Raw genomic sequence first — 14,395 nt, 5'->3', positions numbered from 1 at the left:
TCTGCCACCACTGTTGGAAACAAGTATCTCTTCAATTACAGGATCCAGTCACTTCCGAATCAGTCCTAATTTGAAGCTTTTGATGACATCAGTGAATTTTAGTGAATGCTGTAATTTAATATGAAATGACAACATTTATTGAGTGCTATCAACATATGAATAATATTTAGATTTAATTCATAATATATATACTAGTGTATCCATATGTGTAAAAATGTACTTATTATTTGTTTTTAAATGTATCATAAACAGGGTAACTAAAAAAGATCAAGTACATATTTATGATTATGTGTGTGGGGAGGTTTGGTAGGACTCTTGACAATTTAATCAAAAGCACATTTTTTTTTTTTACTGGAATACAATGTATAATGTTACATTTGGCAATACCTATGGGCTTAGAGTACATATGACCTGAACAAAAGAGAGCCATCTCCCAGGTTTATATGGATTACTATAGTTTATTTTTCACTAAATGTGCTATAAGTTGTAACTCCAGGAGGCACCTGGAGTATATACATAACACTTGAAGCACCTAAACTGGAGAAACTAACTCTAAATAAACCAAGCCCTTTTACACTAGCTTTTCCCTTTAAAACATAGTATTTCCAAGTGAGTATCACAATGTTGCTCCTCAGTTTGTTTGTCAACCTTCCAGATACAGTATTAGCTACCTTTACATATAAGCACTTGTTCATAGTTTCAGTAACTTGAAAAAGTCATGGTGATTTCAAAAACAAGATATCACACTTTGAAAATCTTTCTAATTATAAGTTCCATTTTTACTACTTATTTTAGAAAATGATAAACTTCAGTCTCATATTTTATCTAGATCTGTGTATAGGAAGACGTTACCTCAGAGAATAAGATGCCATTATGAGGATTTTTAGTTGTTGATAAAACACCCATTTGAATATAGTCCATGTTTTTTGGCTAGGTCTTTAGATTGCGGAATATGTGCTCTCTGAGTACACATCTGGAAGAGGGTGGCTACCTCGACTTCATGTTAGGGAAAAGGAACACTAACCGACAGAAACTTGTACAGTTGCCATCTGCTTCAGTCAGTCACCACTATTTGTGACACTGGCTGAAACCATTCCAATTAGGAAACAGACAAGAGTGCATGTCACTAACTGGGTTTTTGTTATTTGGGTACTGACATTTAAAATCTCCACACTACAGAGGCAGCGTCTGAGTCGTGCTCAAAGGACTTGATTTCCAATCATATGTAGTCATGTTTTTTGAGTTTCTTCCAAACTTTATGTAATCCCAATATTTCTAAAAATGTTTTTTGTTTTCTCATAACCATATAAAAGGCAGGAAATTCAAAAGATGAAAAGACATTGGAAAAACTAATTATATGCATTCTGCCATATTTTTTCTTTTTTAAAAGAAAAGATTCATTTCAAAGTTTTCACAAGTGAAACTAAAAATAAATATTTCAGAGAAATACATGAAACATTAGATATGTGTCATGTTCAAATTTGCTACAGGAAAAAAACTAACATTCGACAACCAAAAACTATTCAACAAAAACTATTCACTTAAAAAAGTATTTAAGTTTCCAAAGGATCTGGTGATTATTGAAAGAATAATGACATGTAATCTTGGAAACTGTTGTACTTACAAACTGGGGGTCTGTGGACTTTAAAGTGAAGTTTAAATCAAATCTAGTTCAGTGGGTTCTTAAAACAATTGACATTGTAACAGGACTCAATATCCAGCTGTTTTGTGGTCAAATCTGTCTCTTCATCCCAAAGGAAAAATCTGGAGAAACATGTTGCTAGTTCACGTTTATTCTGTATGATCAAATACCTCATTCTTAATTTGTAAAATGCAGAAGGAGTCACACCTTTTTTCATTTTGGGTTAATTAATATTAAATGTTTCATATTTTCCAAATATTTCAAAAGACAAAAATGCATGGATTTGCTGGTTTGCAGTTTTAGTAAAATGCCAAAAGGAAGGGGGAAGGTGTGCATATGCATACAGTATCTTCAGATTTAGGAAGTGTGTTTAGAAAGTAAGCAGCCAAGAATACACCTGCTTTTGTCGCTGGCTCGGGCACTGGTAGGCTGTGAACAGCAAAAGTCAGGTCTCATCTCAGAAGCAGCAAGAGACATGAATTTGTACACACATTCAAACAAGCACTTGTTCACTAGATTCCACTAGACTCACACTAAAACCACTGGTGTTTTTTCCAGAAATATAGCTGAATTTGTGGTCAGCGTACCACTATATGAGGCATAATGATATTTACAGTTTTGGTTTTCCATGTCAAACTATGTGGGGTTTTTTTTTCAGTAAATATCAACAACCAACAAGTATTTAATTTTCTTCATAAGAGGACATGTGGAAGCATGACTGCATGAGCCCCAGGTGTCCATTTGCTTTGTAATATAACAGAAAAATAAAGCAGAATTTATCCTAATTTTAGGGTTTAAATTGCAAGGTATTTTTAATGGAGTATTTAAATATTGCAGGACTTTAATTCAGTTATCAGTTTTGAAAGCAAATATTTGGTGTGATTTACTGTTTACTATTCAGCTGTAACTTATTTAGCTGCTGCTTCTACAAAGTAACTGAACCAACAGGTGAAGAACAAATTATTCTTCAGAATAATCATTCCAAAACAAATATTTGGAGGGTCAAGATACTGTTTCAAGGTCAAATGAATAATCAGAATGATTTCTGTAGGTTACACTTGCCTTTGACCCAATACACGAGCCCATGGGATTTACTTTTTTCCTGGTGACTGACTAGCTGATGGCAACTGACCCTGGCACAGTTTCATCCATTACCAGAATGCCACCATGGGTGCATGGCTACCCAAAGCGAAACCTGACAAGAAGAGAGGGAGCAAAGAAGTGTGAGAGAACACTGCTTGTTCACTAGACTCCACCACCTTGTCATTGGGAAAACTAAGGAAAGGAGATGAAAATAAAGTCATTTTGATTTTAGTGGAATTCACACTGCTCCTATGCTACCTGTTAATTCACGCATGACATTCTATTCCACAATCTACTTATTCATCATAGCAAAATGAAAAGTAAGTTCTGGGCTAACAACAATGACAGCACAATCTGTTTTAAATAGAAATTCTGACCTCTAGATAGATTGAATAGAACTACCAGAAATGAACATAGGAAGATAACAGACACATCTTCTTTCTACCTTTCTCCCCTTCATGTCACATAAGTATTAGAGTTTTAACAACACAATTTTCCCCCATCACACAAAGAGGCTGACCAATAAATCCAAATGAGAAAATGAAAATCTGAATCCCCTGGTTCATGAAGACAACTGAAAAAGTCACTACATTAAGTTATCTGAAGACTGACCCACGGGTGGCTACATGGATTACAGCATTCCCTCAGTGTTGGTATGGCTGAGGTTATGACATTACTTTTTACTCTTCACACATGAATGTTCAATAGAACTAGGACAAATAAACTGAGGGCCGGAGTTCCCCTCTTTCTTAGAGAGATATTTTTCAATTATATACTTTGTTATAGCTTAATAGATAAAAGCTGTATCTGCAAACGATTTAAAAGATGTTTAATATTCTGGTTTCACTTCTGTTGAAATAAATGTGTAATTTAAACCACACATAATTCCTAACAATTTAGGCCCATTACAGAGTTCTAACTTCTTTTTTTATGATAGTTAATAATTAAAATAGAGTGTTACTGCCACACCGAGCCTGTGACTTGGACATACAGGTTTAATGAATAAAACATCTTGACATATAAATGAAAACAGTCATACAGACAAAGCTGCAAGCTGTTGTTTTGAGTGTGTAATAAAGACTAAGGACATTCACTGAAGTTGAGAATTGCACAGAGACAACACTTGTAATTTCTTTCTTTAAAGGGAGAAGCAAAGAATTTTTGAAAGAAATCTGTAATAGTACAATTTCTGGAACTTCTGGGCCCCTCATTCCCAGCTGGCCCTTTCCCCCCAAATTTAAACTCATCAGAGTAACTTTTAAAGGATAAATGAGGGAATATTTTAATATAATCCTGCATATAGGTTTAGATTGAAAATGGGAATTGGGACCATAATTAATTATGTTGCCAAGTTTTTTGAACTTTAAGGAGACAGATTGAGGCAAATGAGGGCATTTCCTAAGCCTGCAACCTTCTAAAAAGTTCATGGGTTAAAACTTTGGTAAAATGACAGTATCTTTTTGACATTTGATTAATTCCATATGCAGGATATGTGTGAGGAATTAATACTTTTCTGGTCTATTCACTTTCTGAAACCACTGTAATAAGAGACTGCGGAAAACCAAAACCAAATATAAACAGTCTTCAGCTAGGGTACGGCCCTATTATCACTCTTAATAAACAATAATTATAATAATAAATAGCGATAGACCTCAGCATGCTGTGCTCTGTAGGCATATTTCCTTCCGCATCCATCCATCAAATCTTTCAGGATAATAAAACAATTCAATCCAATCAAATCCCCACAACCGCTCCCTCGGGAGGATGTTTTATCTCTCCTGCGAGCCCAGGGAGGATTTTACTTGTTTGAAGGGGGCGGAGAATGGAGAGGGGTCTTATTTATTTCCATTGATGACTCCCTTGGTTCTCACAGGCGCTCAGGGACCTGGTGGGAGGAGGGGAGGAGGAGGTGCGGAGATTCCCTCCTTCAGAAAAGAAAAAGGGTTCAGGAAGCGAGGCAGGAGGAGGAGGGGTTGGGGGGTGGGGAAGAGAGGGTAATGTGTTTGGAGAGATCAGGGACTAAATGAAAAAATAAAATAAAATTCTGTCCTGTCATTTAGCAGGATCGAAAAATGAGAAGTAAATTGACCAACCCAACAAAGTTGCTAAAAAGAACTCTGTCCAAGAAAAGAAAAGGAAAAAGAAAAATTAAAAACAGAGACATTTGCTCAGGTTCATTTCCTGCTCAAGGTCTTGGTTTCCCTTAAGGAGCTACTTGTACCCAGAGCAGGTTTCAAGGAACTGCTTGTACCCAGAGCAGGAGATGGACAGCGCCCCGAAGGGCACCGGGAGGGGAACCGCGATCTAGCCCGAAGGACAGCTCTGCGCCGGGGCAGAGGGGCCCGCGGCAGACTCAGGGGGCCTCGGAGACCCGCGTGGAGCTGGCGCGGGGGCTGCGGAAAATTCTCCGGCCTCGGCCTCGGGTCGGGGTGCAGGAGGAGGAGCACGAAGGGGGCACAATGAAACGAAGCCGCACCCCAAATCCAGCCGTTTGGGGAGTACCCCAAGAGTGCAGCTGGGACCGGGAACCACTCATCCGGATTCCTGAGTGTCGGGCGGCCCCGACTCTCAGCTCAGCACTGAAGGTAGCGCCGAGAGGAGCGAACCCCGACTCGCGCACTGACGGGTCTAGGACTCGACTCTGTCTCTCGGCCTGGGGCGGGAAGGAGCGACGCTCCGTGGCTGCTCTGCCCTCCCAGCTGAAGAAGGAGCCGGTCCCAGGCCACCCTGCTCAGATCGAGTAAGTTTCTCTCACGATCGATGCACGCCTAATCACGCAGAGGTCAAACGAGGGAGGTCGGCTGGGAGAGGCCAGCCGGGATCGCAGCGCCCCGGGATGGGTGGCTCGGGGCCCCCTGCCTGGAACCCGCGCCCGCCCTGCCCTCTGGCGAGCCCCGCTTTCTGCCCTGACCCCTCGCTCTTCGCCGCACACGCAGACGCTCCCTGCAAGACCCGGTCCCGCAGACTTTCTCTGGCGGCAGGCGGAGGGCATGAACCTGGAGAAGGAGGCAGCAGCCCTCCGGGCAGGCCGGCAGTGTCCAGGCCAAGTCGGGGATGAAGGCTGTGCGGCGCCCCGGACTCCGCCGCATCCTGGGCACCGACCCCCGTGACCCGGCCTGTGCGCTGCCCCTCCACCTCCTCCTAACACCGCTCGGGCCGCCCAGCCACGACGCCAGCCTGGAAAACCGAGGGAGCCCTGCTCCACGCCCCTCCGCCCGCAGCAATTCGGGATCGGGAGCCGTTGCCCAGAGGTGACCGAGAACTGGGCCCCTCTGAGTTAGGGGACACGCGCCTCCACTCCCTCCCCAACCCGGTGCGGCGCTCGGGCGTAGACGCTCCTCGTGCCAGGTCTCGGGGTGGCAGGCTAAGGCGTCGAGGCGTCGGGGATTTGCTTCCCTGTCGCTACTTACCTTTAAAAAGTCTGTTTTTCCTTGGGGAGAAGAGAAAAAAATCCCTCCCAAATTGCGGTGTGCGAAACAGTCCACGTCCCCGCTCTCGCCAAGATGCTAAGCACCAGAAATCAGGAACCGAAGGGACTCGGAGTGGTGGGAGAGGTGGCAGAAGAGGAGGCAAATAAAAGAGCAAATTAAATCGGCCGACGTGTCCCAACTTTGCGGCCGGCGCTGCAAACTTCAAAGGCGGGCGAAGGCTGGCGGCGCGCGGCCGCCGAAGTTGCTGCGAAGCGGAGCGGGAAGAAGCGCGGGGCTGAAGGATCCCGGGGCCGAGCGGGGCAGCGGCGGGAGGTCCTTTTTAAAGGCGGGCAGCGTGCGGGGGCCGGGCGGCGGGAGGATGCTGCAGCGCCGGGCCGGGCTGGCGCGGGCTCCGCGGGCGGCCGCTCGGGGCACCGGCGCCAGGCTGGAGCGCAGCGCGGGGAGAGCCGGGCGCACGGGCCGGCGGCGGGCGCGCGGCTCGGTTCGCTCCGCTCTCTCGCGGCTCCGAGTGGGGAGTGTGCGTTCGCTCCTGAGTGTCACCGCTGAAGCCCGGAGCCGCTCTCCCTCCCGCCCCGCCGCTGCCCGCCAGCCCCCTCCCTCCTCTGCCCGCTGCCTCCCCCTCAGCCCCTCCCTCCCTCCCGCTGCGCGCCACCGCGCGCGCGCGCGCGCGCGCACACACACACACACACCCCTGCGCTCGCCAAGCGGGGACCCTTGCGGGAGGCATCGCCGGGAACGTACAGCGGTCCTCACCTACCTCCAGTCGCGGGAAGGAAAGGGAGGCCTACCGAGACCCCCTGTGAACCCCAAAACCCAGGGAGACGCGTACGCGGGACTATTGGCCCGTCAGGGAAAACCGGGCGCACAAATACAGGGGAACTCCGAGGCTGGCTTGGGGCGGGGTGGGCAGACGAGCTAAGTCCAGAAGATTGGAGGCGGAATGCGGAGTGTGCAAACTGTGCATTCGTGTCCCACTTTTTATCCGACAGCCTGCCTACCACAGCCTTCACTCTGGGAGCGCTTCCCCCTAGTCGCACACCAAGCCCCCTCTGGTTTGAAACTCAGCAGCTGTTTTAACGATTGAAAAGCAGCCCTACAGGACAGCGAGAGACTGAGAAGAGTGTGTGAAGCCATTAAGACTGACTAGGTAATTATGATAAGAAGTTACCTAATTAGCAACCTGGGCAGAGGAAAATGCGGAAAAAGTACCGAGTGATTTAGTGATCTCATTTTCGCAAGTGCGAACCTAGTTTCCAGCAAACCTGGTTTTTAGACTTGAATTTTAAGTTCTCAAAACATGTAGTTTATTAAGATATAGTGTCAATGAAAAGTATTTTTCATGTCAAGCATGAAAAATACTTGCTCTCTTCTCATCACCACGAGAAATGAAGGTGAAAATCTACCTTTCTGAGGTCATATTAAAAACTGGCCTTTTGTTAAGTCCCTGGTCACTGAGGGCGGTTCCAGTGCAGCTCCTTGAGTTTTGTGACTCCTAAGTTCAGAATACTGCAGTAGGTGGATTTATAAAACCGTTTATACTTCACAAAATAGTTTTGTAAAAGCCATAGAATGTTAAACGCCAAAAAGGGATGTTGAGATCACTGTGCAAGCTTATGTTTTGCATATGAGACAATGAGGTAGGAAAAGGGATCTGCCAAAAGATCTAGAGAAGTGACTCCTGCACTTAATGAGATATGGCCCAGAGCAAACCATTTGGGCATTCATTAAACATTTATTAAGTGCCTATTGTGCACCATGTACATCTTGGTGCTGATATTTCAAAGACATAATGTGTGTTGCATTTGAGGAGCACACGGCTTGGTGGGGGACAGAGGCATAAATGGAGATATGATTAGCACTATAATAAATGTACCTGTTCAAGCAGGAGCATGGAAAAGAAAGCAGCTAATTCTCCTTGGTAGAGATTTTAGTATAGAGGTCTGAAGGTTGAAGAGAATGCCAGGCGAACAGGGACAAGGAGAGAAGGGCACTGCACAGAGACAAGCAAGTGAAAGGTTAGGAAAGTGTCAAAGTACACAGTGTGTCCTGGGAACTGGGAGAATTAGGTGTGGCTGGATTGCAGCAGAAGTAAGCAAGGCCCGTCCACACCAATGCTCTAGAAGCCCAAAGAGCTAGAACTTTCCTGAAGGTGGTTCATGGTTGGAAAACTATTAAGGGTTTTAAGCAAGGACAGATTTTAAGATTTTTAAGTGTCATCAGATAGGAGCTTTAGAAAATTATCTCTGGTATCACTGTGGAAGACAGATGGGAGAGAGAGTGAGGAGGTTATTTCCAGAGGGAAAAATTAGGACTGAACTAAGGCAGTGGAAGTGCCAGTTGCAAGGTTGGGACAGCTCTGGAAATATTTAGGAAATCTAATAGACAGGACCGATTGATTGATTGGATATGGAGGGTAATGGAGAAGAGGAATAGTCTAGACTGACTGTGAGGTTTCTGGCTGAGGCAAGAAGGCAGGTGATAGTCTTGTTTGACATGAGATACAACATATAGGGAGGGGCAGTTTTAGGAAGAATATAATGAGTTCTGTTTAAACTTGTTGATATGGGAGTAAACGTGGGGCATCTGAGTGTAGCACTGAAAGACAGCCAGAAAGAGAGTTCCTAGGAGAGAAGGTCCAAGCTGGAAGGAGCCCTCAGGAATCATCAGCATCTGGGTATTTCCTGAAGCCAGGGAGAGGAGGAAAGCAAGCCAGAAAGAAAAGACTTAGGGTGGGACCTGGCAGAACAGCAATGTATTTGGTAGGATAGATGGAGGAAGAGGAGCCTGCAAAGGAAAGAGCTGGAGACCAGAGAGGGAGGAGGAGACAGCAGAGATCATGCAGCCAAGGGAGTGACATGGACCAGGGTCATTGTGGCAGAGTGATCAAGACAACCAGACTGAAAAGCAATTGCTGCTCTTTACAAAATGTCTGCGTGATCTTGACATAAGCAATTGTAGTTTATGCTGTATGTGTGTGAAGGATCCAGATAATTGCAGCTAGAGAAGGTGAGATCGTGCAAACACAAGAGGGCAAGCTCATTTACCTAACAGTTTGGTTCTGAGGGGAAGGAGAGAGTCCTAAGAAGAGCATTTTTGTAGTAGTTGTATTTTTATTTTTCTTGTGTGAGCCACCTGGTCTCACTTGCTTGAAACTGAGGGAAAAGCAGGTGGAGAGGGAAAGGCTGAGAAGGCAGTGAAGTTCCCTGAGAGTCAGTTTTCTCCTCAGTACATTGAAGGCAACAGAATCTACCCCATGAATCTTACAGAACTGGTGGGCAGTTCACATAAGCCAGGGATTGAGACAGTGCTTTAAAACTATCATTAGGAAGAAACTGAGTCCAAATGAGGTTTAGGTGAATTGTCTTTAATTCAGCCAATTCATGACAAACCAAATCTGTGGGAAAAATTCTTGAAGAACTCTGTGAAGGATGTTTTTATGAAAGTTCCTAAAAATAGTCCTGTTTTGAATATCAGGATTTGCATATATCAATATATCTGTCTTCTCTGTGTATAATTATATTTATATAGTATGTAAACATCTTCAGTGTGTTTGAGGGGCTTGGGCAATGTGCACTATTAAATAAAACATGTATTTAGTCAGACAGACTTCAGACTTGTATTTAATTCTAGACTGTGATAATTATTGGCTATGAGACAAATAACCTCACAGAGTTTTTATTTTTGTTTTTTTAAGTATACAAATGAAAAAATTATAGCTGACTTAGAAATTATTTGTGAGGATTAGGTAGTATATAATATTCAAGCATTTGGCAGAGATTTGATTATTTAAATCTGAGTTTACTTTTAAACTATGAATTTCATATATTCAGCCAATTGGGAAAAGTTATCAAAAACGGTTATGAAATTGAAAGTGTAAATAAAGTCTATTTAAGAGAACTCCTAGTTCAAGACTGTTTCTTAAGGCAGCAGTCCTCCAAGCATGGTCTGTAGACCCCTGGGAAGGACAGGAGACCTTTCAGAGAGGTCCACAAGGCCAAAGCTTTTATCATATTAATTCAAACGTGTTAATTTTGACTTTTCCTTTTTTTTTTTAACCCTGTTGACATTTGCACTAAGAGTACAAAAGCAATGGAGGATAAAACTGCTTGCACCTTAGCATGGACCAAGGAGTGGCACCACAAATGTCAATTTTACTTAGGAAGTCCTTGATGAAGCAGTAAAAATTACTTACTTTGTTAAATTTCAACCCTTGACTCTGTCCTACTGTTCTGTGTGGCAAAAATGGGAGGCACACATAAAATTCTTCTGCTGCATACCAAAGTACAATGTTTATCCTGAATTAAAACACTTGTGTAATTGAATTGTCGCTAAATCAGCTGCTTTTTTCATGAGACATATTTTTACTTGCAAGAACAACCGACAAGCTATGGTTACTCACACTTGGATAACTGGCAGACATTTTTTCCAAAACAAATTAGGGGAACCTGTGACTTCAAGTTAGACAACTGGCAGTATTTATTTTCAGTGAAGTTTGACTCTTCCAGTTAAAAACACAGAATTTAGAAAGCTTCTCTCTGTAACCATGAGCTTGGCAGCTAGCTCCCCAGTACTTAGACTTAGACTTAGAAAAAGTATTTTCTAATAAGTCGGTGATATTTTAATTAATGTGGTGTTGTGGTGTTGTATGATGTAATGTATCGACACTGAAGATCTGCATAACTCAATGAACCAGTATTTTCCAAATGCCCAATAATTTATGATGCTAGAAAAATATTCATGAGTTGATCCATTCAAAGTATAAGATAGACCAATGAAATTTAATATAACAATATGAAAAGTTAACTGATACAGTTTCATATTCCACATTTCAATTATAAGGTTAAGAAACTACCATTTGTGAAGTTTCGGTGCAGCATCCAAGAAAAATACCTAGAATTATTTTTAAAAGTTATTACAATGCTGCTTCATTTTCCAACTATGTATCTGTGTGAAACCGGATATTCCTAATTTACTTCAAACAAAACAACATATCCCAACAGATTGAATACAGAAGTGATAGGAGAATCCAGCTATCTTCTACTAAGCCAGACGTTAAAGAACTTGCAAAAATATAAAACAATGCTACTTTTCTCCCTTAATTATTTTTTTTGAAAATACAGTTATTTTCAGAAAAATGGTATTGGCATGTAGTAGATACACTATAGTTATTTTGAAATGAGTAAATATTTTAACATTTCTGTTTTAATTCCTAATATAGTGAATACTGTTAGAAATAATTCACACAAACACAAGCTCCTTGGGGTCCTCAATAATTCTAAGACTATAAAGGATTCATGAGAACCAGTCATATGAAATAGGTTCAATCATGAAAATACATTGAAAGATCAAAGTCTTATAGTATTCTGCTTGTAGACCAGCCACTATCTCAGTTGTACTTATACAATATATTTCTCATTTTACACAAATGTAAATAGACTCCATGACACATATACTTACCTCTGTAGAGTGCTGTTGGTATCTCTACTCTGGGAACTGAGGCAAAAGAACTGGTGGAAAGCATTATAGAAATCCTGAGACTTGGGTGAAACAGTGTCGTATCCCTGGCCATACCACTGAATCAGTACCAGGCATTCTTTTGTCTGTTGGCTCAGTTTCAATCCCTTCCCCACCCCACCCTCTCCATGGCATGGGCTGTTGCACAGTTCTTAAAGTAGTTCTCTAAATACCTTTAAAATTAATGATTACCTCTAATGAGATGATTCTTATACACTAAACCAACGTCAAGTTGAAACAGTAAACCGTAGTTACCTTTCATTCTTCCTGCAGGCATTTATTCACTTAGTAAATATTTGTTGAACACCTACTATACACTAGGCATTATAGTAGCTGCTGAGAATAAACAAGGCCCTTGCTCTCAGGAATCTGTATTTGGGTGGAGAATTGAGTAATTACCATGTGATGTAACAACGGAATAATGGAATGCTGAGCAAGTCCATAAAAAGGGTGGGAGTGGGGCATCAAGGAAGTACTCTTGGAGAAAATAACATCTAACATAGAGACTCAAAGGATGGGTCTGTCATCTTGGTTCAATACAGGTATGTGGAGTTAATGAGGGTTTGAAGGAAGAAGGAACATATTTAGGGAATGTTACAAAGAACCATTACTAAAAAAAACTGCCTTAATTTTAAAGATGTAGACAAGATCAACATATATTCCTTGAGTTTCAGTTTTCTCACGAAGTAAAATGGCATATTTAAAAATCATTATATTGCATTTAAATGCATTTAACTTAAACAAGAATTACCAGTATCTTACACAGATATCATTGGATTTTCAAAAATTAAAAATTTATCAGAAACCTCAAACAATTTTGCATGATTTCTGAATATTAATTTAGAACATTGAAAAAAATTTTTAAATTCTGATTTCATTCAAAGCACTGAGCTCAATGCTGAAAGAGATACCCAAAAACTTAAGGCATAGTATTTACCCAGGAAACTCTTCAAGAAGAGTCCAGAAATGACAGCCTCTCAACAACTGGTGTTGACAAAACTGGACAGCTACATGCAAGAGAATGAAATTGGATTATTGTTTAACCCCACTTACTTTTGTGTACTCAAAGACCTGAATGTAGGTCATGAAACCATAAAACTCTTAGAAGACAACATAGGCAAAAATCTCCTGAATATATGCATGAGCAACTTCTTCCTGAACCCATCTCCTCGAGCAAGGGAAACAAAAGCAAAAATGAACACATGGGACTACATCAAACTAAAAAGTTTCTGTACAGCAAAGGACACCATCAACAGAACAAAAAGGCATCTTATAGTATGGGAGAATATATTTGTAAATGACATATCTGACAAGGGGTTAACATCCAAAATATATAAAGAACTCACATGCCTCAACACCCAAAAAGCAAACAACCCAATTAAAAAATGGGCAGAGGATATGAAGAGACAATTCTCCAAAGAAGAAATTCATATGGACAACAGACACATGAAAAGATGCTCCACATTACTAAACTAATCATCAGGGAAATGCAAATTAAAACCACAATGAGATATCACCTCACACCAGTAAGGATGGCCAGGATCGAAAAGACTAAGAACAACAAATGCTAGTGAGGATGTGGAGAAAGGGGAACCCTCTTACACTGCTAGTGGGAATGTAAGCTAGTTCAACCATTGTGGAAAGCAATATGGAGGTTCCTCAAAAAACTCAAAATAGAAACACCATTTGACCCGGGAATTCCACTCCTTGTAATTTACCCAAAGAATACAACTTCTCAGACTCAAAAAGACATATGCACCCCTATGTTTATTGCAGTACTATTTACAATAGCCAAGATATAGAAGCAACCCAAGTGTCCATCAGTAGATGAGTGGATAAAGAAGAGGTGGTACATGTACACAATGGAATACTATTTAGCCATAAGAAACAAATCCTACCATTTGCAGCAACATGGATGGAGCTGGAGGATATTATGCTCAGTGACATAAGCCAGGTGGAGAAAGACAAATGATTTCCCTCATTTGTGGAGTATAACAACAAAGCAAAACTGAAGGAACAAAACAGCAGCAGACTCAGAGACTCCAAGAAGGGACTAGTGGTTACCAAAGGGGAGGTGTGGGAGGGTGGGTCAGGAAGGTAGAATATGGGGATTGAGGGGTATTATGTTTAGTACACATGGTGTGGGGGGTCACGGGGAAAACAGTGTAGTACAGAGAAGGGAAACTGAACCTGTGGCATCTTACTACACTGATGGACAGTGACTGCATTGGGGTGTGATGGGGACTTGATAATATGGGTAAATGTAGTAACCACATTCTTTTTTCATGTGAAATCTTCGTAAGAGTGTATATCAATAATGCCTTAATAAAAATTTAAAAAAAATAAAAGAAGAGCCCAGACATGTTTTCTTTCCTTCTTTTAGATTTTCAATAAATATTTACCAGCCAGATCCTGATGATGTATTTTTTAAATAAATGCTGCTCCCTTTGCTCAAACAGAGCATGCAGTACAATAGTGACAAGTTAGTTGGCTTTCTAATATTGGTGACAGCATCAGATACCAAGTGCTGATTGCCAAGGGAGTGGTAAAAAATTATAGGATGTGACTTATTCACCAGGAGTAAACATCTGAATTGATTGATGGAGAAGAAGGTAAAAGCATCAAAGCCATAGCAGTGTCACTGGGAAAGGTTCAGAGGAAGGAAATACCAAGATGGATCAAGAGACAATCAAAAGAATAGTTTGTCTAGGTTGGATTTTGCTTT

At 41.8% G+C, this 14,395-nt stretch overlaps 1 protein-coding gene across 2 annotated transcripts in view; it reads right to left on the bottom strand.

Annotated features, from left to right (window-relative positions):
- NDNF (neuron derived neurotrophic factor) overlaps window positions 1–11,734 on the bottom strand; it is a 46,511-nt gene extending 34,777 nt beyond the window's left edge. Inside the window, exon 1 of one of the 2 annotated variants that reach the window (XM_017676866.3) lies at window positions 11,614–11,734. The gene's annotated coding sequence lies outside the window, so the exon portion shown is untranslated. Of the gene's footprint in view, window positions 1–6,135; window positions 6,658–11,613 lie in introns of those variants that run through there. The other variant, XM_017676865.3, reaches the window with a different exon arrangement.
- Window positions 11,735–14,395: the final 2,661 nt, after the last annotated feature.

Source organism: Manis javanica, chromosome 5, assembly GCF_040802235.1.
Source record: "Manis javanica isolate MJ-LG chromosome 5, MJ_LKY, whole genome shotgun sequence".
NCBI lineage: Eukaryota > Metazoa > Chordata > Mammalia > Pholidota > Manidae > Manis > Manis javanica.
This window is presented reverse-complemented; position numbering and strand designations above follow the sequence as displayed.